We start from the raw sequence: 27,679 nt of genomic DNA, 5'->3' as shown, positions 1-27,679 counted from the left end.
GGGCCCTGGTGAAGGTCCACGCAGATCCTCCAGGGTTCTCAGTGCAGCTACAATCATGTGGGAAAACGCAGAGCCAACGTGGGCCTTCTCTCAGCTCCGAGCAGTGCCCCCTTGGAGCCCTGGGCCATGCAATCACCCTTTCACTTACTCAGACCCAAGAGAAGCTGCTTTGACTGTATAAAGTTCCAAACCTGTTTATAAGACGTATCTCTTGGACATCATATTCTGAGGTCCACTCATTTCTGCAAGTGGCAGTTCTTAGCTGCACAGCTCCTTCAGCTCTAAGATGCAAGGCTATCGGTGGCTAAGAGGAGCACCTGTGAGTTGAGAGGAGTTTGTTCCAGTATCATTTACCTGGTCAATCAAAGAGAGATTATGGCCTCTTCTGTGTTTCCTACTGCTCTGGAGATTGGGGGAGGACAGAGGCAGTGGGATTATGGGGCGTGTGGACTCCAAAGGTAAGGTTCTTCACCTCCAAGCTGGAGTCCAGTTGGATTAGCGTGACTTTGAAGCCCCTCCTGATGTGGCCTTGCCCCCTGCCCCAACCTCAAAGTGCACGTTCCCTTTTGTCCTGAGGGCTTCACCCTCACCACGGGCTTGTGTGGTTCCCTATCTTGTATCATTTCGTGTTTCTGTATCTTTGCACACTTCTGTTTCACTGGACCACCACTTCCTCTCCCCTCCTCTCCCATCTCCAACTTTAGTCTTCCTCGTAAACTCTCCTTTAAGACCCACTTTGGATGTCGCTTCTTCCAAGATGTCTCCCCTGACCTCTCCCATCTCCCGTTGACACTTCAGTCCACATTTCTCTTAATCCTTTTTACCCCACTCGAATGCTCTCTGGGTTTGTGTATGCCCAGCTCCTTGAGCACCAGACTGTGTCTTGGTGGCATTTGTGTCCCAGGCTGAGCCCAGGGTGGTGGATTCATTTCTGAGAAAATGAAGACCCCAGGGCCTGCGGTTCAGAGGCAGCATGATGGTGAGGAGAGGGCTGGGGGAGCTGGGTCGAGTCCCTGGATCTGCCATTAACAGGTGGCACTCTTAGCCACCCCCTGTCCCCAGCTGGGCTTCCGTTTCCCCTCTGAAAAGTGGATTAATTTCTCAGTCTTTCTAGAGCTAACATTCTGTGGTCTGCAAGGCTGCTTTTGCAAAGCTCCCCAAGCCACCAACTGTAAGGCATCCTTCCTTTAATTCACTGACCCCTTTCATCCACTCACAGCCAGCCCATCTCAGGAGGGCACAGGGAGGACTCAGGCTTGGTCCCTTCCCTGGAGAGGTCATAGCCTAGTTAGGGAGATATCCACAGTGGCACAGTGAGCACGCAGTATTATAGGAGCCAAGAGGAGGCCAGCCCCGGCCTGTTGTGGTACTCAGGGAGGACTTCCTGGTGCAGACAGGCCTGAATGACCCAGGGCAGCATAGTTCTCAGTGAGCAGAAAGCATGGAAGCCAAGGGGCGTGGCCAATGGCATGGACAGATGTGACCTCAGCTGCTCCAGTGTTATGTAAATATGTATGCCTGGGTGTGTCTGTGTGTGAGAGAGAAAGAGAGAGATGACAGAGGGGGTGAGAGGTAGGGAGGCCTGGGCTGGCACAAGTTAGATCCCCAACACCCTTGGGAAAGAGCTTTCCAATGAAAGGCCTTGCTGGTGAGGGCTGGGCCCCCTTGATTATGTAATAGCTGGGGAACTATCCTCCAGGGGAGCAGTAGAGGGAAGACAGATGTGTCTGAGTGGGGCTATGTTCCTGGAGGTGAGCTGGGAGCAGATCTGTCAATGAATCGGTTTCGCAGATCGAGGGAACATCCAAGCCAGGGCAACCAGTCCACAGCAGGAGGAATGGATGCATCAGCCACAAGGCCTTAGCAATGGGATATGCACGCAGCCAGACACAAGGTCTCTCTCCCGGGCTCCTCCAGGCCTCCCTCCCTCAAGTCCCCCCCTTTACCCACTAGTCAGCTGGAGCACCTGCTCATCCCGTCAGGGTGGTCTCTGGGAATGGTGGGTGAGCACAGGCCAGCTCTGCGCCATGCTGGCCCACAAGATGTGTGCTGGGTTAACTGTGTCCCTGAAAGAATGCAATGCAAGGGCCCTTTGTCTCCTGTGACTTGTAAACTGACCCCAGGGTCAGGTAGGCAGGAGGCCTGAAGCAGGTGAGCTCCGGCTGAGCGTTCTTGCATTGCTTACTGAGGAGGGAGGACATCACATTCCAGCAGCATCACCTGGAGTCGCCCCTGGTTCCCCAAGAAACAGCTCTTGAAGCCTGTTGAGACAGCACACAGATTGAGTCTCAGCTTCTGGGGTAGAAGGGCTTTAGACTTAGATGGATGTTGAGCCTCGTTTTCCTCACCTGTAAGGTAGGAATAATGTTAGTACTACCTCCTGGAATTATTATTGACAGGGTTCCACATATGAAATATTTAGCATGGAGCTTGGCTCTTGTAAGTGCTCAGTAATTGGTGCAGTGATTATTTCTGTAAAAGGCAAATGTCCACAAGGGGTTGGTCCTTTTGGGCACATACCCTGCATGCTGGTTTAAAAGATGTGGGATGCCCTCCAGCGGATAAGGAACCAGGATAAGAATGAGGTGGCATAAAGCCATTTCCTGGCAGAAGGGTGAGTTGTACCTCCAGCACCAGCAGAAAAGACAACTCTTCTCTGCAGGCTGAGACGGAGAAAGCCTGGAAGTCAGTTCAAAGAGAAGTGGGTAGAACATGGCCTTTGTCTACGGGCCGAGCCAGGCCAGTTGGGCTCCATGACTAGGCTGAGAAGTTGTAGGTTAAGGTCAGTGCCCCCAGCCTTCCCACTGTTTCGGAACTCTGAGTGACACCCTCTTGTCTTGGAGTTGGAGTTTGGAAGATGGGAATTAGAGTGCAAGGCCAAGGCTAAGGCCAGAGTGAGCCCTTGTCACTGTGGACATGTTCAACACCAAGGAGACCTGAGGGAGACCTGGGTCTCAGCAGCTTGGCCCCCCTCTCCAGCCTGCTCCCCAAGCTAGCCTACAGAGAACTGCTGGTGTCCCAGCCTGGCTGTCCAGGCCTTCATGTGTGCTTTGGGTGTAACAATCAGTGTCTCTTAGAAGGGATTCCAGCGGTTCTGGCCCCTCTCTCTTCATGGGAGGGTCCAGAGTTGATTGCCATGAGGCTGAGGCACAGGGCCCTGGCCATGGAGGGAAGGGCTATATGGTCGGACAGGTGCCAGACTCTGGGTGAAGTGAGTGGACTCAAGTTGTTATGAGGGAACCAGGTCAGAACCCCCTCGACAGACACCCCGCCCCTCCCCCCAAGGCACTAAAATAAGACAGTGGCAGGTGAGCAGAGGCAAGCCCAGGGCAACCACGGGGCATGTGGCTTATGGTGGGAAAATTAATTCTAGCCCTAGATGGAACTAGGTTGCCCACATCCTCCCAGGCCTGGGTCGGATGAGCTCAACCATGGGTGGGGCTGGACCTTAAGGTGCTAAGCCCAGAGTCTGAGGCTGAGTGGAGCTGGGACATGGAGTGACCCTCCTGGTCTGCACAATGCCCACAGCTGGACGTCAATGCTGTGCAGGCTGGTCAGCTCCCTTCCGTTCCAGGAGTGTGGACTGTCCTCCAAGCCTTGCCTCCAGCCCTCTTCCCAAATGCATGCAGTGGTCTTTGGACCACTGGGAGTGGGTTGGGAGAGACCAGCAACTTTCACTGCCAGGCACCCGGCTGGGAAGATGGGCTGTGGTCTCTGATCCACAGCAGCCATGGCCCGTGGAGGGCGTCCTGGACTTGGGTTCTGCCACCTGAGTCCCAATCCAGGTTCTGCCTCATCCTGCCCTGGGACCCTGGGCGTGGACTTTGGCCTCCAGAAGCTTCAGCTCCCTCACCCACAAAATGGGGTGGAGTTCCAGAAGGCCCACATTGTGGTAACTCTAGGACCCTCCAGAATTGGGTGCCTGTCAAAGGAATTGGGGAATGGCTTTGGGGAAGTGAAAAGAAATGAGAGAAAGAACAATATTCACTTATCCTCAAGGGTGCCTTTAAGGTCTTTAACATTCCAAAGGTCTTTAACATTCCAAATGCTGGCTCATGATGTGAGCTCCCCTAACCAGGATCCTTGTGGCCCATCCCTGGTGGGGCACCTTCTCCCTGGGCCCCGGGTCCCATAGAGCAAACACCTAACTCTGTGTTCTTCAGAAACATCACTCCCCCCACACATTTTTGTTGTTTCTCTGTCTTGATTGCCAGACCCTGATCCCACAAATCCATCTTTCCCTGGAAACCTGGCCATGGCAGTAGGGACCAGGGAGCTGACTCTAAGATGCGCTGGCTCAGAAGCAGGCCTGCTGCCCCTACTGCTGTCTACCTCCTCTTGGAGATTAGGAGTGACCTTTTGGTTGGAGGGCTTTGCTATTGGAGCAGGCCCAAACAGCGGGCAGGCAGGGCCTCAGCAGCCCTAAGGTCCTGGCCTCAGGGGGAGTAGGACAGTCGCCACAGTCACTGTAACCAGAAGACACGGTATGCTCGCAGGCTCCTTGGGGTTGAGGTTTCTCTCAAGAGGGCTCGGATGGGTGGGGGATGGGTGGGAGACAGTGGTGTTGCTCAGACTACATATGCCCACTGTGTGGTTGTGGCTCCAGGGAAGAGGTGAGTGGGTGGAGAGGAGCAGGAGCAGGAGGCCACCCTGGGAAGAGGAAATGGACAAGGCCACATCTCTGGGCCCGCAGGAATTCCAGGCCCCTGGCCCAGCGCAGCTCAGCTAATTACAGTTTCCCCTTTGTTGGTGGGAACAAGGCTCCTAAGAGGGCACCAGTCTTGGCCAGCACTGGCGAAGGAGGGTAAGGTTGAGCTGGACAGTGGGGAGGGACCGGTGGCCAGCTGCCTAGTGCATCATCACAATCAGGCCCCCACGAGGGGCCAGCCAGTTCAGCCTCCCTCTAGGGAGGAGCGTCCGGGTCCCAGCGGCCCAGGAGTGCAGCAGACACAGATGCCTGCCAGGAACCGGCTGCGGGGATCTCAGGGAGTAAACAGCCAAGGAGAATCGCCTTGCAAACCACACTCAATGGAAATCTCCCGGACAGCCACATTGCAAAATGCAACCAAAACATTTATTCTGAACAGCATTTTTCAGAATTGCTCTTTGGAAGGCAGCACAGAATGTCCAACTTCCCAGACAGGGCATCACAGAGGGGCACACCCTGCCCTCACTCCAATAAAGCCTGAGACCCATTAGATGGGGACTTGGGGTCAAGTTCAGCCTTTGCGGAGTCCCGGCCCATCCTTTCACACTGTCCAGGGAGGCTGGAAGCAGCTTAGACCCATCTGGAAACTATAAATAGGCTTCTTGCCTTGGCGACCCATCACCACTCAGCTGGAGCTGCCGCCCCTGTGGACACACCTGACTGCCCAGCATGTGAGGAAGTCGTGTCACCGCAGTCAGCAGCCAATGGCCAGTGTCAGATATCAGCTGGGTACTGAACTCTAGCTTCTTACCCATTCCTTTCCTCTTTTACCCATGGCCAACACTAATTCTTAGAAACAAGGCCTAAAGGACTATCTTTCTAGAAAGGACTTCTCGATTTGACAGGCTCAGCTAATGTTTATTAAGGCTCTCCCAACCAAGAACCCTACTAGGCCCTTTTGTTTGTTTCATTTCATTTCTCCTCACAGCAATTTTTGATGTTGGCATCACTGCCTATAAAGGAAGAAAGGTAAGCCCAGAGAAGTTAAGAAACCAGCTCAACATCACACAGCTAGTGCATGCCAAAGCCAACATTAGAGCTGAGGTCTCTAACACCCTAATATAGGGCTCCTTATCATCCATCCCACCACAGTATTTCTCTATTATTGTCATGAGGATTAGAAGGATGACCCACGTGAGACAAGTTAGAGTAGTGCAAGGCTCTAATGCATGCCCATCTTCATTGCTATTGTTCTTCCAAGAAATTGTTTTTTCAGTACTATGGGATGACTTTGGACCTGGATGTATTAGGCAGCATTCTTTCAAATGCACGAACAGAAACTGAATTCCACCTGACTTAAGAAAAGAAGGAGTTGGGGGAGAAGAGGAGAGAGAGATCGCTGTTGTCTCATGGTCTCATTTGACTGGGATGGATGAATGGGTGGATATCAAGCATGGCTAGATCCAGGAAGTAATACAAGGTCATCAGGTCATCAGACTCTTATTTTCACTACATTTTTCATGTTTACTCCTTTCTGTGTTGGCCATAGTCTCATCTGCTGCCTTGAGGCTTCTTCTGCTACACAGCATGGAAAGTGTGTGAAGCAGGGAAGGGCTATAGGCCCCTGAGGGCTCCTAACCTTCACCACCCCAGCTGGTGACCCTGGATAGGAAACAACCTTTCCTCCCAGCTGTGACAGTGGGAATAATCCCAAGAAGGTGATCCGATAGGCCCAGCTTGGGTCACATGACTACTCCTGTCCCAGGAGACTACAGTATTTGACCAAATTGGTAGCCTGCCCCCTACCATGGACCGGGTACAGGTAGTAGGGTCATGTTGATGAAAAGCCCTGCCAGAATCATGATTGGAGTTGGGGAAGACAGTTCCCTGAGGAGCTCTTACCAGAAGAAAGGGAAAAGAGGATACTGGACAGAGGATACTGGACAGACAAAAAACAATGCTGCCTATTACCCTGGGACTGGAAGAAAGAGCTGAGTTGATGATGTAATATAAAAATAGAAGTCATTCTGTACTGGCACATCTTTTTAATGCTGCAGATTAGGAAACTGAGGTTCAGAAGCATTATTTGACCTTGTCACCCTATCTGAGACTTTCTGAGACACCTGAGGCTGGGGTCTGGGTCCCCTGTTCTTCTATCTCACTCAGCTCAAGGAAGAGATTGAGGTCACAGTGACCCTCCTACCGTCTTCTGCCTTACTCAAGGCCTCTCAGGGAGCGCTGGGAAAACCTGTGGGCCAGCTGTTCCTGTGGCAGGTTCTGGGGATTCAGTAGTGAGCAGAGGATGCTTGTCACCTGGGGCTTATATTTCAGTGAGGGAGCTGGTCGTTAGACAGAAAACTCACACAAAGAAAAAGAAGTTACAAATGTCAACAGTTGCTGGGCTCTAAAGACAAAGCATGTTTTGTTGAGCAATCATATCCAGGATATGAGACTATACAGGTATACAGAGAGTATGCAGAGAGGGTATAAACCTGTATACAGGGGTCCTTGCAGTGCTGATGTGAGAGGTGAAATTAAAAATCTGGAGAGGAGTTAACTGGGTAAGGAAGGGATGTACAGGAAGAACACTTCAGGCACAGGTGCAGCATGTGCAAAGGCCCTGAGATGAAAGAGACTGAAAGCATACCCCTCTGCCTTCTGTGGAAGGAAGAGGAGATCAGGCGGGAGAGGCAGGCAGGGTCTTGGAGACCACACAAAGAAATCTGGTCTTTGTCTCAAGAGCAGGAGGAAGCCATTGAGAAGATTTAAGCAGGACATGCCTGGGGCCCATGGGAGTGTGGATTCAGGCCTGGAGTGGAGAATATTTGGGGCGTTGGTGGGAGAACAGGGATGCCCGTGGGAGGATGGGTTCTGTAAATGAGAAGCCAGCAGAAGCCCTCAGAGGGATCTTCTAGGCTACTTGTGCTCAGAATTGCAAGATTTCTGAGTGCTTGAAAGTTGGGTGCCAGGGATGGACACACTGGTGGGTAGAGGAGGGACTCTCTGTTCTTTTCCACTACTGTGGATTAAAGGTAAGCTTTTCTCTTTACCATCTCCTTTCTGGGTTTTCATCTGTGTACATTGGGAATCTCCAGTAGGTCTGGGTAACAATCAGTGTTTTTCCAATATATCTGACCAGGAGAAAGGCAAGGGCAAAGGCCTTCCCAAGAGGGCCTTGAAAAGTGACTGGTTCTAATCCCAATATGACGACGCTATCCTCGTGGCCCATGGTCAGGTCAGGCTGGGATGAGACAAGATATAAGGCTACCTGGTAATAGGCCATTATAAGAAGCCCATCAATGAACAAACAGATCTGCTACAGACTTTTTGGACAGGTGAAGGACAGGGAGGAAGGCTCAGTGCCATGGGGAGGGAGTCTCACCTTCTCTGCCCCATCCCTGTGCCCTTTCTCCTTTTTTCCCTGGTTCCTGCCCTGGGAATTTATTCCCATGTCCTCAGAATATCCCAGGTTAAAATCGACACCCTGAGAGCTCTGGACAGGCTGTAAGCATGCGTCCCATTGATCGGAACAGTGTCACCAGGATAAATACATCACTGTGAAGGCCTTCCCTTGTGTCCACAAAACAACAGCTCAAGTGAGGGATGGAGAAAAGAGAATGGGCAGGAATGCCTCTTTCCTTTCCACCCATTGATCTGTTTAATGATCATTTCACAAGCAGCAGGCCTGAGACTGGACGCAGGGGACCTGTCCGTGCTTGAGACAGACTTGATGCCAGCCCTCCTGACTCTGGGCTGGACTTATGTTTGTGTGGCACTTAATTCTCCCAACAAACCTGCTTCTGGTTAAGCCCTGGCCTTCTTTGGGGAGGCTTAGCCCCAGTCGGCTGGGCTCAGGACAAGTGCACTGGCCTGGTGGCAGAGAGGCCTGGGGTATAAATGCAGCTGTGTGCTCTCATGACCTAGGCTCTCTGCACCTGTGCGTCCTTCTATACAGAAGAAAGGCAACCCTACCTTCTGCACAGGCTGGGTGAGGGTCCAGGGAGCTGCCATACTCCTGGTTTCCAACATGACACCTGGCACCAGTGGTTTTTTTCTCTCATCCTCTCTCGTCCCCCTCAGGACCAGCCCAGGCAATTTCTGTGGTCTAATTTTCCCCAAAATTGAGCATCACAGATCCTCTCCCACCAGCTCAACACCACATGCGATTTAGAGTCACAACCAAATCTGGTTTACTTGTATTCGGCTAGTCCCTGAAAACACCCTGCCAGATAAACCTTCAATTTTGAGCAACTGACACGATCAGGTGTGTTTTTTGTTTTGTTTTGTTTTGTTTTGTTTTGTTTTGTTTTGTTTTGTTTAACTTTCCAAGTTCAGGTGGACACAGGCTCCCGTTTTAGGTTTGCTTCAAGGTATAGTGGGACCAGCCCTGGGTGTGTGACCAGGAAATCCAGGCTGCGGTCTGGTTTCCTGCCTGCTAGCTGTGCAGAGCGCCCAACCCTTCCGAGCCTCAGTTTCCCCTCCTGTGAAGTGGGGGTGATGACTCTTTCCTCCCCAGGTTGCTGGGAGGATTGAGAGAGGTACGGAAGCAGTGATGAACAGAAAGTGTGGCACCTCAAAGTGTCTGCCTCCCCAGAGCTTTGCAACGTCTTCCCTTAAAGTACTTGCAGGCCCTCCTGGGAAACTAGTGTCTCCACTGCCTCCTTCCACCTGTGACCACCCATCTGGCCTCTGGGAGACCCCAGCCGTTCCTGACGCAGCTGTTTGGCTCTAACTGTTTTGTGGTTAGAGCATCAGGCCTGCCGGGCTGGGAAGTCTCTTTCTCAGGCTGGGTCCCTAGGGCAGGAGCTGAGCCCAGTTTGGTGGGGAGGAGGGGTGGGGTGGGGGAGGGCCAGCCCGGGAGAAGTTAGGTGAATGTTGGGTCGTGTTTTTCCAATAAGTCCGTGTCCATGAAGCTCAAAATGTGGTCTGGCCTCCCATATTTTATATGTGTGTGTGTTCTCGGTACATCTCCTTCTAATTTTTAAGACCATACGTAACGTCAGGGACATTTAATCCATATGGTTCTGATTCCTTAACACTTAAATCATCCAAATGTTGTTTTGTAGGATCTATTTGCAAATGTCTTTACATAAGCTTTTAACTCCTTCTTTCTCAAGGGCATCAAGGCAGGGTCTCTGGGCGAGGTCTCCTTCTCTGCCAGTTTTCTGCTCGCCACCCAAGCTGGCCAGAAGTCTGACTGCCCGTGGTCCTGGCACCAGCTCAGGCCCCATCCTCAGGGCTGGGGGGAGGCTAGTGGGAAAGGAAAAAGATGGACTTGGGTCCATCCCCCACCTCCATCACATTTTCTGGCTGTATGATCTGCCTGTAGTTCACCTTGTCATGCCCTTTTTTCCCTACCTATAAAATGGGATAAATAATGAGCATCTGAAAAGGGTGTTAGAAGAATTAGACAAGGAAAGGTAGGATGCCCGTAGTCTGGAGAGTGCAATTTGCCTTCCTCTGTGCCACAGGGCAGTGCTGAGGTCAGAACAGGCCATGTTGGACTGCAGGGTCCTTCTGGAGCACCAGGTGGCAAAATGTGTCCAGAGAGGCCAACGGGGATCTGCCCATGGGAACTGAGGATTGAGGCAAGGATGGAGCAGTGGTCAGGGGGTGGGGGAAGAATGGCCTGATGCCTGGAAATGCTCAGCCCAGGACTCAGGTGGGCGTCTAGGAGGGGAGTGGGCACCCCCAGCACACCCTGCATTTGGTGGTGAAGCGGTGATGGGGAAGGCCCTACAAGACCAGACAGGCCATGGAGGGAAGTGACAAGGAAGGCGGCCCTCCTGGATTCGAGGGCCCTGGAAACCACCCACACTCACCTGTCAGAGCCCAGGCTCCAAAGGCCCCTTCCCAGGCTGCCCACCTGCAGGCACCAGCCCAGTTCCTTAGCCTGGAGGTATGGCCCCGTGTCCCCAGTGCACCTAGAATCCCCACTTTCTCCTCTCTCCCCCTCTTCCTCCCTCGAACCATTCCCATACATTCAGTGCTCTCTCAAGCTCTTGTTCCTTCATCTGTTTCCCCTGCCTTGGTGGCCTTTTCTAGTGATAAATAGCTACTCACCCTTCAAAGTCTAACTCAAAAGTCACCTCCTCTGAGAAGCCTTCCTAGGAAGATTTGCCAACAATGGACCCTTCCTTTGTGCCTTCCTAGTCTTGGTCTTCCTTGGCTGCATTTACTTGGGATGAGCTCTTCAGGACCTGTGCTGGGAGCTGGGGGTGCGGGGATGGCTGAGAGCCATCAGGAGGCCCTCCTGTTCCAGTTGAGGCAGATCCACATTTGACTCACCAGCTGGGAAAGCAGAATGGAAATCAAAGATGGCACCCATGGGAATCCGTGACCATGGGTGTGAGATGGGAGACTAGTAGAGATGACTCAGACATCCTGGTGTGGCACAGCTCCTGAGGGCCTCCCCATGGTGAGGGCCCATGGGCCAGCTCTGATCTGGACACCACCAGCCTCTGTACGCATAGAACAGAATTTGTTTCTCTGGCAATTCCAGACGGAGCGAATCCCAGACAGAGCTGAGTCTCTGGGAAGGAAGAACAGATGCTCAATCTAAAATTAGGCTGCTGACTGCAACTTCATCTAGGCTGCGGGAGCTGATCTACTTCTTACATCTGTCATTGTGTAGTGGAGGCAAAGCGGGGCCCTGGTCTCCCTGTCGAGGCTGAGTGGCATTGAGACAGCCAGCAGGGGTCCAGCACGCTATAGGCTGCCTGTAGTGCTGTCCTGCCCCGTATCTGGTTGACTCCTCACAAATCCCCTGAGAGGGGCATGTTCCCTGAGAGCCCCGCTCCCTGCTCCAAATGGCCCTTAGGAGCTGGGTCTATCTTACTTTGTCATTGAATGCGTCCCCTAGGAGGTTAAAGAACTTGTCCAGTATCACCGCCACCAGTGAGGGTCCCGATCTGAAACCCAACACCAAATTCCAGCGGCAAGAATTCAGGCCTTTAGAAATGATGCAGGTGAAAGCCAGGAGGTGTCTGGCTGAAGCTCAGGAAGATGGTAATCATGAAAAATCTCTTCTTGTCTCTTCTTGGTCTGCTATTCCCTCCTCCATTCAAACTTTCTCAGACTCTTTCACTGCCTGCCCAAGCTGGGTCCTGCTCTCTGGGAAGAGTGGTACCCATAGGAGGCCTGCTGTGGGGGCTAAGCCAACAGCGGTAGCCTTTATTTATTTCTCCTAAAGCTGCAGTTCTTACAATGGCCTACAAGGCCCAAGTAATATGCCTAACACACTCACCACAGGGCCTTTGCACTGCCGAGTTCTTCCCCCAATATCTACAGGACCCAGTCTTCACCTGCTTCAAGTCATGCTCCAACACCACCTTCTCAATGAGGCTCACTCTAACTACCCTATTTCAATTTGTGACCAACCCCCTACCCCTGCACTCCTAATTCCTGTGCTCTGCTCTACCATATACTTTCCATAGTAAGTACTTCCCACTAGCATGTGGTATAAGTTACTTATTTAATTCATTTCTTTATTGTTTGGTTCTTCCTTCTAGAATGCAAGCTCCATGGGGGCAGAGCTTTTTGTCCATTTCTTTCACTGAGGTACTTGCTGTGAGTCCCCTGAATAGGGCCCAGCCTGTGGCAGGTGTTCACTGAACATTTGTTAGAGAATGCACGTGTTCAGGTGAGGCAGAGGCACCTGGACCTGGGGCTGCATCCTTCCTTGGCCCCTCTGCTGTCAGGACTACCTCTAGGTCCTCTTTGGGCCTCTGTTTGCTCATCTGGTCACTGGGGCTGATGGTCCCTGTCCTGCCTCTCACAGAGTCTTGGAGATGACATGAGAGTCTGGGTGCAATTGTGCCCTAAACGATCAAGGGCTGCCCAAATCAGGGCGAGGCATCTGTCTGTTCAGCTAACACACTGAGCACCCATGCGGTGCTAGGCCCATACTGAGTGCTGGGAGTTCCCAGAGGAGTGACAGCTTGCATCCATCTGCAGAGAGCCTCTCTCAGGCGAGCGGGACCAACTCCAGATGTGAGGAGGTAGGAAATGCCTACTCATTTTGGAGAGCTGTTGGACAAAAGGGACTCCAAATAAGGAATGTAGGACCCTCCTGAGATCCGGGGAGTTTATACATTAGTCCTCTGTATTAGTCAAGGTTCTCTAGAGAATCAGAATATAGGATACACACACACACACACACACACACACACACACACACACACACACACACACACACCCCTACATCTATATATAGTACAAATAGGATATATATGTATATTGTGCACATGCACACGAGACAGTGAGAGACTGAGACCCATTGTAAGGAATTGGCTCTTGTGACTTTGGAGGCTGAGGAGTCCCAAGACCTGCAGGTGGCAAGCTGGAGTCCCAGGAGAGCCAGTGGCGTGAGTTCCAGTATGAAAGCCAGCAATCTGGAGACTCAATAAGAGCTGATGTTTCTGTCTGAGTCCAAAGGCTGAAAAAAAGCCAATGTCCTAGCTCAGTCCTCCAGGCTGAGGAGTTCCCTCTCACTCAGCCTTTTTGTTCTATTCCGGTCTTCGATGGCTTGGACCAGGCCCCTGACATGGGACAGGGTCATCTGCTTCACTTGGTCTATCCATTTGACTCTTAATCGCATCCAGAAATACCCTCAGAGACACACCCGGAATAATGTTTGGCCAAATTCTGGTCACCCCATGACCCAGTCAATCTGATGTGTAAAATTAACTGTCATGCCCTCCTCCTCACTCCCAGATTGTGGTTGACTCTTGACCTCCAAGCCCAGATCCAGTGACCAAATCCATGTGCCCACTTTTCCCTCCTCAGTTCCCCTGCTCTTCCAGCCTGCTACCTTTGGGGACATTGCCTCAGCTCCCAAGCTCCCCTGATCCAGCTCCTTCTGATTGGTACCCACTATGTACCCCAAGATGCTTGCTGGGATTCTCATCCAATCAGATTCAAGGCAGGGTTGAGGGGTGGGTTGCACAAAATCAGCAGTAAGGTGGGGGTGAGGGGTTGAGAGACAACCTTCAGAGGGCTGATTTTCAGGCTAGAAGGAGCATGTCTTGCTAAGTGCTGGAGCTTCTGAGGGATTAATCGGGGTCCAGCTGCACCTCCAGGCAAAGTGACAGATACGGCCATATTCCCCAGCTATGGGAAGGATGGGAGGAAGCCATCCAGTGCTCTGTATGTTGAGCTGCTACTAGGTGCCAGGCATAGACCCTCAGAGCTCTCCCAACCTAGCGGGGGCCTCAGACACAAAGACTTTACTGTAATGTGATAAATGCTTTGGTGGTACATGCAAAGCAAGACACAGGAACATGAGAAGGGGTTTTGTAATTCTACTGAGGGTGGGGGTTGATCAGGAAAAAATAAGAAAAACAGGACATTTGAAGGACATCATAGGATGAGGTCACTAAATTGGCAAGGAGGGTTAATAGAAGCTGAAGGGAAGGGAAGGGAATGGTGGATGGGAGGATAAGGAGAAGGAAGGGCATTCCAGGTGGAAGGAACAGCATGAGCAAAGGCATGGAAGTGAAAATTCATATTGTGTTTAGGGAACTAATGAGTGATCTTGCCCAGGCCAGACCCTCCCTGCAGGAGGACGCCAAGGCCGAAGGATGGAGGACTAGGGTTCTCACCACTTCCCCTGAGAGCTCAGAAAGTCCGCAGTGGGCGGGAGCCTGAGCAGGTGTAGAACGGGGGACTATTTCTAGATTTCTTTGTTATTGTTAGAAGGAGGCTCCAAATATTAGCTTTCAAACCAGTCCGTGCTCCTTCCCATTTTCATCTCTCTTTCCATATTGCCTGCATCATCTGTTGCTTTTACTCACTATTATCAGTTATTTTCTGAGTGTGCAAGCTCTCTCTGGGACCAGTCTGTCAGATGCACATCATGTCTCATTGCTCTTGCCCTGGGACTCCTTCCTGACTGCCGCCTGCCCAGTTCCAGCCTCTTGTCCTGGGCTGGCCACACAGGTGGTAGCCATCACTGTTGCATAAGTCACACAAGGGTGCAGGTTTGAAAGCCATCTTTTCTCCCTGTTGCTCCTGAAACTTTTTCTTGTCATACCTGTAACTGTCTCGTCTTGATGTTTATGGGGATGATTAAATGCTCATTTCCTCCCTTCCCTCACTTGATGAGTCTCTGTCAAAGACAGACTCTCATGCACCAGAGTCTCCCCGACAGAGCTTGAGTGAATATGGGGAGAGGGGCTTCCTTTATTGAGCATCTACTGTATGCCAGTTTCTTGATATTGGCAATGTACTTCTTTATTTTCATCAGTTCTCATTTAAGCTTCATAATCCTTTCCGAGATGCATTCTCCTCCCCATTTTACAGCTGTGAAAACTGAGGCTCAGGGGAGTTAAGTGGTTAGTAAGTGTCAGAGGCAGGACCCACACGCAGACTGTCTTGATCCAGGCCTTAGGAGCTGATGCTCTCCTGCTGCCACCCCCGTGGCAATCACGGAGCCATACGCAGGGTAGATGGTGGTTGTTACTGATGCCCTAGCAGGTCGGCTCCTTGGCTTGGGGAAGACTTGTTCTCACAGCTGCCAGGGGAGTGTGTGGCTTGACTGATCTCCTGACTTCCTGGAACCACAGGCCACACCCTCCCCACCTGGGGCTCGCTGGGCCCTGCGGGAGTCCCCAGAAGCACTGCTGAAAAGTCAGAATGAGGCAGACATGGGGCTTAGGCTGAGCCAAAGCCTCATTCTGAAGTGTAGGAAAAGCAGAGGGTTTTGTCACTGGGGGAAAATGAGTCAGTGCGCTTGAGGCCGTGCGGCCTCTTGAAGTTGTTTGTTGGACAGGATGGCCAGAGGGGCAGAGGCCTGTCCTTGGTATGCTCTGAATACTGTGATGTTCCTGGCACTGAGTAAGACGTGGTTGTACACAGAGCTGCGGAAGCTAAAGGGCCCACGGATGCATGAATGAAATGACTGCATGTAGTGGGGCACAAGCCGGGACAGTCTGTACCAAATGCTGGAGGTTCACAGAGAAGGAAGCAGCCAATGACACCTGGGGGACCAGGGGGGCTTTCACAAGGGAAGTGGCCTCTGAGCTGACCTGGAATGCTGAATCGGCAGCCGACTGAGCAATAGGAGTGAGGGGAACAGTACAGGGAATTGCATGTGCAAAATGCACTCAGCAGGTTCGGAAACAGTGAGCAGTTCTGTATGGTGGGAGCATGGGGATGGTGCAGAGATGGGGAGGCTTGGGTAGGTGAACCGAGGCTGTTGAAAGAGGCACTAATAGACAGGGCAATTTAACAGGGCAGGGACCCACTTGAACTTGTCTTAGAGTTCCGCCTGCAGTGTTCTTTGCCAAGCTTGGGGAACGGACTGGAGGAGAGGAAGTTCAGGCGGACCGGGGAGAAGGCTGCTGTTACTGGGGGACGATGGCGGCCTGGACTGGGAGAGCAGAGATGGGGAAGGGGTTCTGGCTCAGGCTTGGGATGATGGGTGCCCCCATTAGTGAAGGTAAACAATATGGGGGGAGCAGGATTCTGGGTCACAATATGGGGACTAAGTAACAGTTGCTACTGTCGATTGAGCACCTACTAGGTGCTGGGTACTCTATCAAGGGCTTTATGCAGTTTCTTGTCAAATCTTCGCAGCAGCCCTTTGAGATGAAGAAGTCACAGTCAGTGACATCATGTAAACATGCTCAAGGTCACATAATAAGTGGAACTGAGATCCGAAGCCAGGTCCGTGTGACTCCAAGGCCCATGCTGTTACCCACAGCATCAGATTAAGGATGAAGGGAGTGCCTGGCTGAGTTAGGAAGCCAGAAACACAGCCCTCAGGCTGGGGAGCGAGGCTGGGGCTGAATCCACTGGGATCCCAGAAGGTGATCTCTATAAACTGAGAGCATCCCTCGGTCTCTGTCCCTCGAGAAAGATGGCTGCCTCTGTGAGAAGGGAAGACTGATGTAACAGATCTATCGAGAGAGCACCTGCCACACACACACATACACACAAATGGTAAACCAACACAAAGCATCTGAGTCCAGGAAATCATAGCCATGGGGGACAGGAAGGTGGAGAGGGGGTGGCTGGTAAGTAAGCACAAGACCCAAACATAAATTACCTGGAGGGCCTACAGGCTGGATTGCTCAGCCCCACATCGAAAGCTCTCCCAAGAATGCTGTGGCAGTCCCCAGCTCCTTAGGAACCGTGATGTGTTCCAAAACTGTATCTGTAATTTGGTTGTTAGGAGTTGGAAACGAAATTTCAGAGACAGCCTCCTAGATGACAGATCAGATGCCAAGCATCTCCCCTGTTCCAATCTCTTTTAGCCTGTGAAGTCTCTACAGCGTGATGTTGGCTTCACAGCAGAACCAAGCCCAGTGTGTGTGTGTGTGTGTGTGTGTGTGTGTGTGTGTGTGTGTGTGTGGTGTTTCCATGGAAACAAGCATTCAGCAATCTAGCCTGGGACACCTGGACCACATTCTCCCTGAATTGTAGCCCCAGAAGTAGCATGAATCTTATCTCTCACCTTGTGTGCCCTCGCACCCCCCACCCGTCACCCTGCCCCAAGCTTGGCAAACAGTGCCGTAGCATTTAGCAAGTTGCACTGGGGTGATGTTTACCTGCCAGTCTCCATCCTTGGACAGAGCTCCTAGAACACAGGTTTGTGTGTTGCACGTTCCCAGAACAGGGAAGGAGCCTGATTCATGTTTGAGGAACGAAGGAATGTGGGAAAGCCCCCAGGGCCAAGCTCTGGGAATTTCTCAAGACCTGGCCCAGTTATACGCAGGGGAAGGGCTGAAGCACCTGGCACCACCTGCCTTCTCACCTGGGGCCCATCCAGCTGCAGGGTGGGAAAGGTGCTCGGGACCCCAGGATAAGGGTGGTGGCTTGCGGAGTGGAGTTGGGCTCGGGCCACTAGCCTTGAAGCAGGGCTGCCTGCCCCCATCCTGTGTCCCTGAGCTCTGAGGCTGAGTCCTGAAGACTTTCCAGCCTCTGGTGAGAAATGGCACCAGAATTGGGGCGGGGGCTGAGTCTCAAGGTGGGGACAGGTAGCTTTGGTTGTAGGAGGAGCTGAGTGGAGGCTTCCTGGCCAACACTCCTGACCGGGAGGCTGGCCACAGCTGGATGGAGCATGTGGCCTGAGGGGTAAAAAGCAGGGTATTTGGAAGATTCTGGGGAACCCAGGGTGACTGTATCTGGCACAATGAAGGCACTTGATAAAATGCCCTTTTCTCATCCCTTCCCTTTCCCTTGTCTCTGGCCAGTTGAGACTGTGTGTTTGGGGGCTGGGCTGGGAATATCTCAGGCCGCCTAGATGGGGCTGCATGAGAGTTTGCCAAGAGAAAGGAGGGGAAAGACAAATCCCAAACCACAGAAAGTTGGAGCAAAGGAGTGGTCGAAGGAAAGAGCCCTGGCAGGGCAGCCATCACAGGCAGGCACCTTGGCCCAGCTTCCCGAGCATCCAGTCCAGTCTCACTGAGAACCTGTCTTCCACCCCAGCCCCTGGCCAGGGCCTCTGGAACTGAAGCTACAGCTCTCAGTTGGATCGTTCTGACCCTCCTATGGCTAGTTTGTCTTTCCGTTTGGCTCCCAGGATCATTCAAACTTAACAAACATTTGTAAACTTCTTAGTCCTGGCAGAAGAAGAACTAAGATGGAAAGTTCCTGGCAGCTCCCAATCTGAAAAGAAGGAAGGTTTCTCCCAGCTGACTGCAACTTGGGGTGATGGGCGCATCTCTAAAGGCAGAAAGCATTGAGCTGCCTGTGGCCTCACAGGAGGGTGACTAAATCCATTGGGAGGTTCCCAGTGGGGCAGGACCACCCCTCAACACCAGGGGAGGGCACTCATCCTGGGACAGGAACCAGGCTGTCATCTGAGCTTTTGTGCAAATGACAAAATGTCACCCTTCCGGGCCTATGAATTATAACTAGACACCTACTTGCTCCCACCTGGAGCTGCTCCCAGCCAGGAACAGTAAGCAGAGCAGAGAGGGCTGGACAGTAGTGGAGTAAGGGGCAGGGGCCTATCTTGGTTGCCCTAATCAAGAGACAGACCTATGTCAAGGGCAGGCTTGATTTAGGGTGTGAAGGACAGCAGGAGGGGTAGAGACGGTATTTCAGAAAAGGAGAGTCTTTGCAAAGACCCCAAGAAGTGAAAGCTGTTGGAAGGCTGGGGGGAGTGCTGGCAGTGGGCTGAGCTGCCGGAGATGAAGCAGGTCAGTGGCCTGGCATGCCAGATCAGGGAGTGCAGTCCTTCTCTCTGGGGCTTTGTCAGAAAGGGAATGACCCAATTAGAGCTGGGATTGAGCTCTGGGAGCTGATGGAAGATGAGGGAGACTGGGGCAGTGGTGATCAGCAGAACAGCCAGGAGCCTTGGCAACTGGCCAGTGGGTGTGCAATTGTGTAGGTGAGTGTGCAGACCCAGTGGGTGTCCAGCTGTAACCACACCTCCCTTCACTCCCTGCAAGCCCTGGAGCGGTGGTTTCCTCCCCCAGGCACCTAGGAATGTGGCTCCCCTTTGGAAGCTGGGGCTCCTCCACTGAAGCTGGTGGTCTGGGAAGGGTTGGTTTGCTCCAACTTTTGAGGGAGGGTGGAGGCTCTGCCAGAAACTGTTGTGTGGAGAAGGCACAGAAATCCCCAGGGCCACTAGCCCTGTCCCCTGGGCCTAGATGGCCTCTAGTCAGAGGGAGCCCACTCCCTGTGACAGGCAGGGCCTTGAACTTGAGGTCATCACTTTGGAACCAGAGGAAGCCTGGGGCCTCCAAGGCCTTTTTGGCAGCCCTGGTCAGCTGAATGGTCAGTCACTCTGTGAGTCCTTGAACATCTGTGACCTGGAGAGGGAGTGCCTCCTGCAGTTGGCACCCTGGACACTTAGCTTGCCTCACTCTAGTCCTGACTTTGGCCCCGGTCCCCATAACCTCCTGAGACTGTTCCTGGCCAGCAGAGACCAGGCCTGAAGTCAGCCAGACCCACGGTCAGCCCTGGTTCAGCAGAGAGTTGACCTCGAGGGCGTCACCTGACAAGTCTGCGCCACAGGGTGCCTGTGTCTGTGAGCTACAGATCCTGGTGAGGTCTCCAGGCCTTGGCCATTCTGCTCCCTCGGGAAGCAGGCAGCAGGGCTGAGTGGGGAACTGGCCCACTTGCGCTGGGGACTGACCAAAGGGTGAACCAATGTGACTCAGGTCCCAAACCCTGGGATTTGGTAGCTTCTGGGAAAGTCAGGCCATTGGGAAGCCCCGGGGTGCCCCCACCCCCACCCCAAGGCTGGAGCCCAGGGAACCCGGGCCAGGCCCGCCCCGCCCAGCGCCCATTAAGGCGTATTCCCGCCTTAGGAGGCGCGGACTTCCCGGAGCGGGGCTGGCACTCGGGAGCAAGGCGGGGTGCGTGCCCTTTGAGGGCGACGATGGACTCCCGCCTGGCCGGGTGCCCCCGAGGCGGGGGCCCGAGCGGCGGGGCCCCGAGCGGCAGAACCCCGGCGGCGGCGACCGGGGCTTCCCTGACTGCCCTTCCCGGAGGGCCCGGGAGGAAATGACAGCGCGGGAGCCGGGGCGGGCGCCGAGGGAGGGGCGGCGCCCGGAGTGACACAGCCTGTCACCGCAGAGGCCGCCGCGCAGACCCTCCCCGCTGCCGCCGGGAGCCGGGGATTCCCCAGACGCAGACCCTTCCCGGGGGCAGCCCGCCCTCCTACCCGCCGGGACTCGGCTGCGCGGGGACCCCAAGCGGCGGGCAGCGAGGTCGGGCACGCGGGGCCGAGCTGGCTGGAGAGGCGGCCCGGGCGGCCGCCGGGGTCCCCCGGGCTCGGCGACAGGAAACTGGGGAGTGAATGGAAAGAAGTGGGTGGTCCGGCCCCTGCGACTTCCCCTGACATCACTGCCCAAATAAGGAGCTTCCAAGCGGCCGCGGGGCGGCCCGGAGCCGCGCCCGCCGCCGGCGCCCGCCCGCCAGCCCGCCCCGCGCCCACCCCGCGCCGCGTGGGCCGCCAGCGAGAGCCCCGGGCACCGCCGGGCGGAGCCGAGCCGGGCGGAGCCGAGTGAGCGGGCGCTGCCGAGCCGCGCGGAGGCCGGGCGCACAGCCCAGCGCAGCCCAGCGCAGCCCAGACCAGCCCGGCGCAGCCCAGCCCAGAGCCGCGGAGCCACGGCAGCCCGCAGGTAAGCAGTGAGCGCCCGCGCCCTGCGCCCCGCCGCGGCCTGGCAGCCCGGAGTCCCGCACCTACAAGCGCACCGGCAGCCCGGTTGGCCGGCGGCCAGGGCACCAGCGGGAGCGGGGCCCGTGAGAGAGGGTTGGGCGCGAGAGCGCGTGCAGGAGCGCGTCGGGCCAACTCCGGGACCTCCGGGACTCCTCCACAGCCCGGGGTTGCCTGGTGCACACGTTCTCCGCCCGCGTTTCCCAGACGCTACTTCTGTCACCACCCTGGGGTGACACCAGCGTTCCCGCGTTCACACTTCTCCCGTACACTGACGCCTGGCACAGCCCTACTCGCCCCTCCGGGCCTGGAACAGACCCGCACCCCGCCCCGCCTCTCGAGCCGCATCCTGGCGGACACGGTGGGACACAGCACCCCGGTGGGAACTGCTGAATGGCTTTGGCAGCCCTGGCCACGCTTACCCCTGGAGGCAGTGGTGGTTTGACTGTCCCAGCCGACCAGCCATGGGCTCCTTGGGCTTACTGGGAGGGAGTTAAACTAGCGTTGCTCTGGCTCTTCCCACCCCTCTTGAAGAGTGGTACCTGGTAAGGTGGTACAGCCGAGGGGGCTGTACCTGGCATGGTCAAGAGGGCGTGTCGACTGGCAGGAAGCTATCCTGGCCTCACAGCCTTTTCCAGAGTGGTGCCCATCCTTGGGCATTTCTCTGAGCACTCTCCCCTTCCCTATCGATCGATGCATGGTGCCTAGGTTCCAGACAGCAGTGGTGGCGACTGCAGAACAGGTGCAGGTGTGTAAGCCTCGGCATCTATCTGGCAGGCGGCTCTGTGAAGTGGCTACAGTTGTTCTTCTATAAAATATAGAATGTATTTATTGACGGTCTGATCGAGGACATAGGAGAGAATGATAAAGGCAAGTTATGGGTCCATCACTTAATGGCTGGGAGCAGATTCCTTGATTTCTTTCAGGCTGCATTTTATCATCTGAAAAATGGGGCTGAAGGTCCTCAGAGGAATGTTGTCACGGAGAATTAAGATCTTATAAGTGAAAATGTTCTGTAAATATAAAGCCCTGTGCACGTGCCAGTTACTGTGGTTTGGATGATTTTGGTCTAGTATTTGCCAGGGCTCTGCTGTGTGACCTAGGGAGACTGAACACCATTTCTCTTCTGTCGTCTGCAAGAAAGGGGGCGTTAATAAGTGTCCCATATGCCTGCTAGCAGAGTCCCCAAAGTGGGTTCTGTGGAACATTAGTTCTGAAAGCTGTGCTACAAGTAAGCTTTCCTTTCCTAGTAAGTCTAGCACATTCTGCAAGCTCTCTATAACCCTTCTGGCCAATCAGTCCAGACTGGCAAATTAAAGTCTCTGAGAAGTACTACAATAAAAGAATCTGTTTAACTTTGTCAGACCCAGCTCTTCCCTTCCCTGTAGCCCTTTTCAAGTTACACATGCTTGCTCCCTCCCCAAGGAAACAGTGCCTCTGGAGCTTCTGATAGACATGATGTGGCGTTGTCCACTCGTCTAAGTTCTAGTTGCCTTCTTGGGTGAAGAGTAAGTAGAAGCCCAGAGGAGGTGAACGCCTTATCTGAGATCACAGCTAAACAATAGCCCAACATCACCCAGTAGTTAGTGGTAAAACAGGGACCAGAACCCAGAGTCTTCATGCAGTGTTTTCATCCCACTCAGTTACATCCAGAAGTTGACAGCTCTCTTCTGGAACCAGTCTTGCTGCTTTATGTGGACACTCTGCAGGATATGTTTGACAAACATAAAGACTTAAGTGAATTCAGTAATCATCAGGTACCTACTAGGTGTCAGTTGTTTGAGGGGCTTTAACATGTAAAGTTCTACCAGACATGGGCGCTGTGGTAATGGTACCAGTGTCATCTCACACACACACATACACACACACAAGCACTCCTACACACTCACACATCCACTTCCAAACACAAACCCTTCTCTCCCTCCGCTCTCTCCCACGCTCACACACTCGACCCTCTATACTCATTCACACATATGCCCCTACACACGCACACACACACCTACATCTGCTCACACACATGCAGTCACCTGCTTCTATATGTGTACATGCCCACTCCTGTACAACTCTCACACACATATCCATCCTGTTGTACTATAGGCTGCAGCCAGGAGGCGCTCATGGCAATAGGCATGTCCCCTTGTCCTCATGTCCCCAGAGCTGGAGGGGGCGGGGTACCTGGCCCCAGCTCCCCAAGATGAGTATTGAACATGTGGGAATCCCTGGCGGGGCCAGTATGATGTTTACATTTCCCCAGTGTTTTCCTGATTCTCCCATTTTCTGCCATACTTACCCCCCCCACCCCACCTTTTTTTTCTTTTTCTTTTGGTCCAGCTTTTGTTCGGTCACACATGATGTGGCTGAAACAGCCCTGGCTTCTATTGTGTCGTTTGTTTTCATCAACTGTCAAAGCTCTGTTAGGGCAAGGACTTTGTCTCATTAGTTGGATTGGAATCCCCAGCTTCTAGCAGAATGCCTGGCACAGAGGAGCCGTTCAATAAGCATTTATTGAATGAGTGAGTGAGCAAGTGACTCCTGACTGCTAGAATGGCCGTGACCCAGGCCAGCATCCAGAGGGATTCACTCAACATGTTTGCTGAAGTGTCTGCTGGGACCTAGGCACCTTTCTGGGGATTAAGGCAATGAAAATGACTTAATTCTCTGATCACGGAGTTTGCATTCCAGTGGGAAGGGAGAGAGAATGAATAGTAATGGATGGATAATGCTCAATGGTGATGCACACTGTGAAGAAACTTGAACAAGGCAGCGGGATGGAGAGTGTCAGAGAGGAATGGGGGAAGGTAAAGATGGGGCCCCGGGTATCCTCTCAGAGGAGCTGAAAATTTATCCTGAGGCTTGAATAGTGAAAAAGTGATAGCCATGCCAAGATTTGGGAAAAGAGTATTCCATGCAGAAGACAGCAGGTACAAAGTCCCCACAGCGTGAAGGAGCTAGACCGAGGGTGACACTTGCAGCCACTGCTGATTCTCTTACCAGTGCCCTTTGAAGAGGGCAACTGCTGGTATCTGGTATGGGACCTGACTGTCTTTGTGGTTCAATCACAAGAGCCAAACTGAGTGCATCCTGGGCTCTGGGGTGTGGGGCTGCCTCTACTACCTCAGAGGGCTGCCTCCCTTCTGGTCCATCCCCCACATATAAATGAGGAGAGGATTGGGCTCCTAGGGCCCCTCCTTGCTCTGCCATAATAGGATCTGATGCTCTGTGTGAAGGAGGTCCACAACCATTCAGGTGGTCCATCTGGAGGGATCGTGAATTAGTTGCGCCGCTTCCATTATTAATAACCATGATGTCATACCTCTGTGTGGTTCCTGATGGGCTGCAGAGCACTCTCTCCTATTATCCGTTCACTCTGTGGACTGGTCTGCCAAGTGGGGGAGGGTTAAGAAGGGGGGATGGTGGCGGTGAGTGAAGAGACCTCAGACACCGGCACATGCTGCTGCGGGCTCATCCAAGCTGCTTCACCCCTGAATCCTTGCTTTCTCAGGTGCAGGGCAGGACATGGGAGAGCCTACCTCCTGAGGCCCTGGGGGTGTGAAGTGAGAACCAGCATGTCAGGGCCTGACACGTCATTGTAGGCACTTAGTAGCTGTTGGTTCCCATTTTACAGATGAGGAACTCAGTGCTAAGAGCGCTGTGGCTTTGCTGGTCCACTCCTGTGTCTTGTCTTCCCACCCCAGAGCTCTGAGTAACTGTTTTGTTGAACTGATTTGCCTAAGGTTGCACAGCTAGTCAAGGACAGAGCTAGGACTCAAATCCAGGACTTTGGGCTCTCAAGTCCTTTTCATAAACATCATGCTGTGTGGGAATAACTGTCATGGTTAATAAAGACAGACTTTCACAGCCCATCTCCCTGTCTGTGGACGATCAGAATTACTGTTGCTTTGTTGAGAATCCTAGGATTGTAAGGTCTCAGGTTCTGAGGCATGGTATCCTTGGTAAACCATCAAATGAATATCTTAAGAAACATGTTGGAACCTCCTGGAAGAAGGTGTAGGTGTGAGAGAATGACCTCCTGAGAACTGAGAGCAGTGGTTTAACCAAGGGTGTCCTTTGCTGTCTCCTGAGGGCTTTTAACAGAAGAGCTTCAAGTTCAACCCCAACTGTCTGATTCAGAGCTTCTAGGAGTGGCATCTGGGTATGTGGAGAAGCCCCTGGTGCTAGAAGTTCAGCCTGGGGGTAAGAAGCCCAGCTAGCTGGATGCCAGGGAAGTCTGGCAGGCCCTCTGTCTGCCTCCAGTTTCAATGTATCCTTAGCTGTGGCTCTAACCTCCTTGTCCTGAGCGCACACAAGCCACATGGGCAGAACATGAGCTCTGGGGCCCCCAGACCTGAGTTTGTATCTCCTGCTTTCTAACATGTACCTTGGCCAAGTTCCTTTACCTCTCGCAAGCCTCAGTTTCCTCGTCTGTATTATGGGAATGCTCACCCTTCCTTACAGAGTGGCTGGATGGATTACAGAAGACCATCTATGCCAGATATCTTATGAGATAGCTGAGGCTGACATGTAGCAGGGGAATAGTAAAAACAGTTTCAGTTATTATAAAAAATGAATTATAATAATAAAAACAACTGTAGTATTTTTGAATTGGTTGCTACTAAAGGGTTCAATAAAACCGATTGGACCAATTTGCACCAAACACCGGACTTTTAAGAAGAGGATACATATCATGTTGTAAACATCAGTTCTTGGGCCAAAGAATGACCAGTTCCACAGCCTTCCCGCACCTCTTCATTGCACAGTTCCAGCTCTGGTAGGGAGCTGAGGGCTGAATGGGGACCGCGGCCAGCATCACTACCCACGCCTCACAGATCCATGGGCTCAGCGAGGGGGACGTGAGGCTTGGAGGGAGGCCAGTGTTAATTTCAAGCCGTGCTCACCTGCACCAGCCTGGTCTCATGTTCCTGAGGCCACTGTGTGGGGCAGTTCTGGGGCAAGCACATGGCTTGGGGGAGTCATAGGAAGTTATGCTTCTAACCTACTTTGTCATTCATTCATTTATTCATCAACAGCCTGTTGAGTCCTTCCAGGGGCTCAGCATGGAGCTAAGCACTAGGAGAGCACCTGCCTCCTCACGAAGCTCTGAGTCTAACAGATCCAGCCTCTCCCTAGCCAAGTGGCCATAGACAAGTTGCATTTCCTCACCAGATCTCAGTTTCCCCATCTCCAGATGGGTGTGTTCTGGCTACTTTACCAGAGGAATATCTTGGCGTTTGAAGGACCCACTCCTCTCTGGAGTGCTGGTGAAGTTTTAAGGTCTTTATTAGAGTGGGTGAGCAGAGAACAGGGCTTCGGAACCAGGAGGGACCCACTCTGCAGCTGGCTTTGCCGTATACTTGTCATGTGATTTGCTGCATTTTTCAACTTCTCTGTGTTTCCTTTTCCTCACTTATCTAATGTGGTTCTGACACCTTTGTCGCAGGGCACTATGAGTGTGAGATGAGATGAGATGATGGTAAAGAGTACCTACCTGGCTGTTAATCAATGTGGCCCCCATTTCCTTTCTGTTCTGGCTCTCCTGTCCTGTCCTGTGCTTTGCTGCTTTTGGAAAGTGACCTCCACCCATCGCTGCCCAAATTCATCAGGTCCCCAGGAATGGGCAGGAGGCGTGGAGGCAGACTGCCAGCTTGGTGCTCAAGGAAATAAGCACATGCCCCTTGGTGAAAGATGGGCACGGGGATGTGGTTCCAGCCCAAGAGGAATCAGGACCAGCATGCCGAGCCAAGAGATGTGGGTTCTGTCCTGGACCTGCTACTAGGTCACTGTATATCATTTGCTAGTTCCCTCCCCTCCATTTCAGTATCCTCACTGAGGCCAGTCTGCCAGACCTCCTGGCATCTTCCTGCCCTGAGAAGCCTGTGAGCCTTTGATGTGCAAGTGCTGAGTAGCCTCAGTAATGGAGTGGGCCCCAAGTGGGGTGTGGGGGTTTCACCGGCTTTTTCTAGCCTGGGCTCTGCTGGAATTGATTGTTGTGGAGAAGCCAGCAGACAGACTGTGGATGAGGAAGAGACTGTGGTTTCTAATTGGCAGAGCTGCTCATGGGAGAGGAGGCAGGTGAAGAGACGTTAATGGCATGATATTAAATTAAAAGAAGAGCATTACTCTTTTTTTTTTTTTTCCTTAAAGAAGACCCAGAAGGCTCAAAGCCACCTGCTTCCCGAATAGCTTTCCTCTCATTTGAATTCAACAGTATGTTTGGATAGGAAGTGTTTGTTTTCAGATGATCAGGATGGAGGCATGAAGTTGCAGAGTGACACTGAACATCCAGTCATCTACCAAATATCTGTTGAACATTTCCTAAGTATCAGTCACTGTTCTAGGCACAGGGATGCAGCAGTGACCAAAACAGACAACAGGCAGTGCTCCCCTGGAGCTTATAGACTAGCAGAGGGAGACATCCTGTGAATAGAGGCGCACGTAAATGTAATATGTCAAATGGGGTAAGTGCCGTAGAGGAGAAAAAAGTAGGGTAAGAAGTTAGAGAATGCCAGGGGGAGGGTTCAGGGGGCTTGTGTATGTCACATGGTCAGGGAAATTATCACTAATCAGGCGACATTTGGGCAGAGCCCTGAAAGAAGTGCAGAAGTGAACAGACTAACTGAGACAGAATTTCCTTTCTGCGGTACCTGAGCGCCTATGGAAAGATCTCATTTGAGGCTGAAACTGTCAGCTCAGCCAGGCAGCTCAGACTCTGGGCTATCCTGCTTTCGATACAGGATACCAAGTCTAATTTATGATGGGCATTACACCGGCGTTAATGGTAATAATAGTGAGCAGGGTAGGGTTATCGGTGAATTGGACTTTGAACCTTCAAAACGCCTGTCCACATAGACGGTCTTATTCAGCCCTCTCACAAGTAGAAGGTATCATCTCCATGATGCAGATGTGGAATCTGAGAACTC

General features: G+C 52.9%; 1 protein-coding gene across 5 annotated transcripts in view; it reads left to right on the top strand.

Annotated features, from left to right (window-relative positions):
- HIVEP3 (HIVEP zinc finger 3) overlaps nt 1–27,679 on the top strand; it is a 369,906-nt gene that overhangs the window by 223,643 nt on the left and 118,584 nt on the right. Inside the window, exon 1 of one of the 5 annotated variants that reach the window (XM_032493975.1) lies at nt 20,594–20,727. The exons of the other annotated variants lie outside the window; for them this stretch is intronic. The gene's annotated coding sequence lies outside the window, so the exon portion shown is untranslated. Of the gene's footprint in view, nt 1–20,593; nt 20,728–27,679 lie in introns of those variants that run through there. 5 annotated transcript variants of the gene reach the window in all.

This window comes from Camelus ferus, chromosome 13 (genome assembly GCF_009834535.1).
Source record: "Camelus ferus isolate YT-003-E chromosome 13, BCGSAC_Cfer_1.0, whole genome shotgun sequence".
Classification (NCBI taxonomy): Eukaryota; Metazoa; Chordata; class Mammalia; order Artiodactyla; family Camelidae; genus Camelus; species Camelus ferus.
This window is presented reverse-complemented; position numbering and strand designations above follow the sequence as displayed.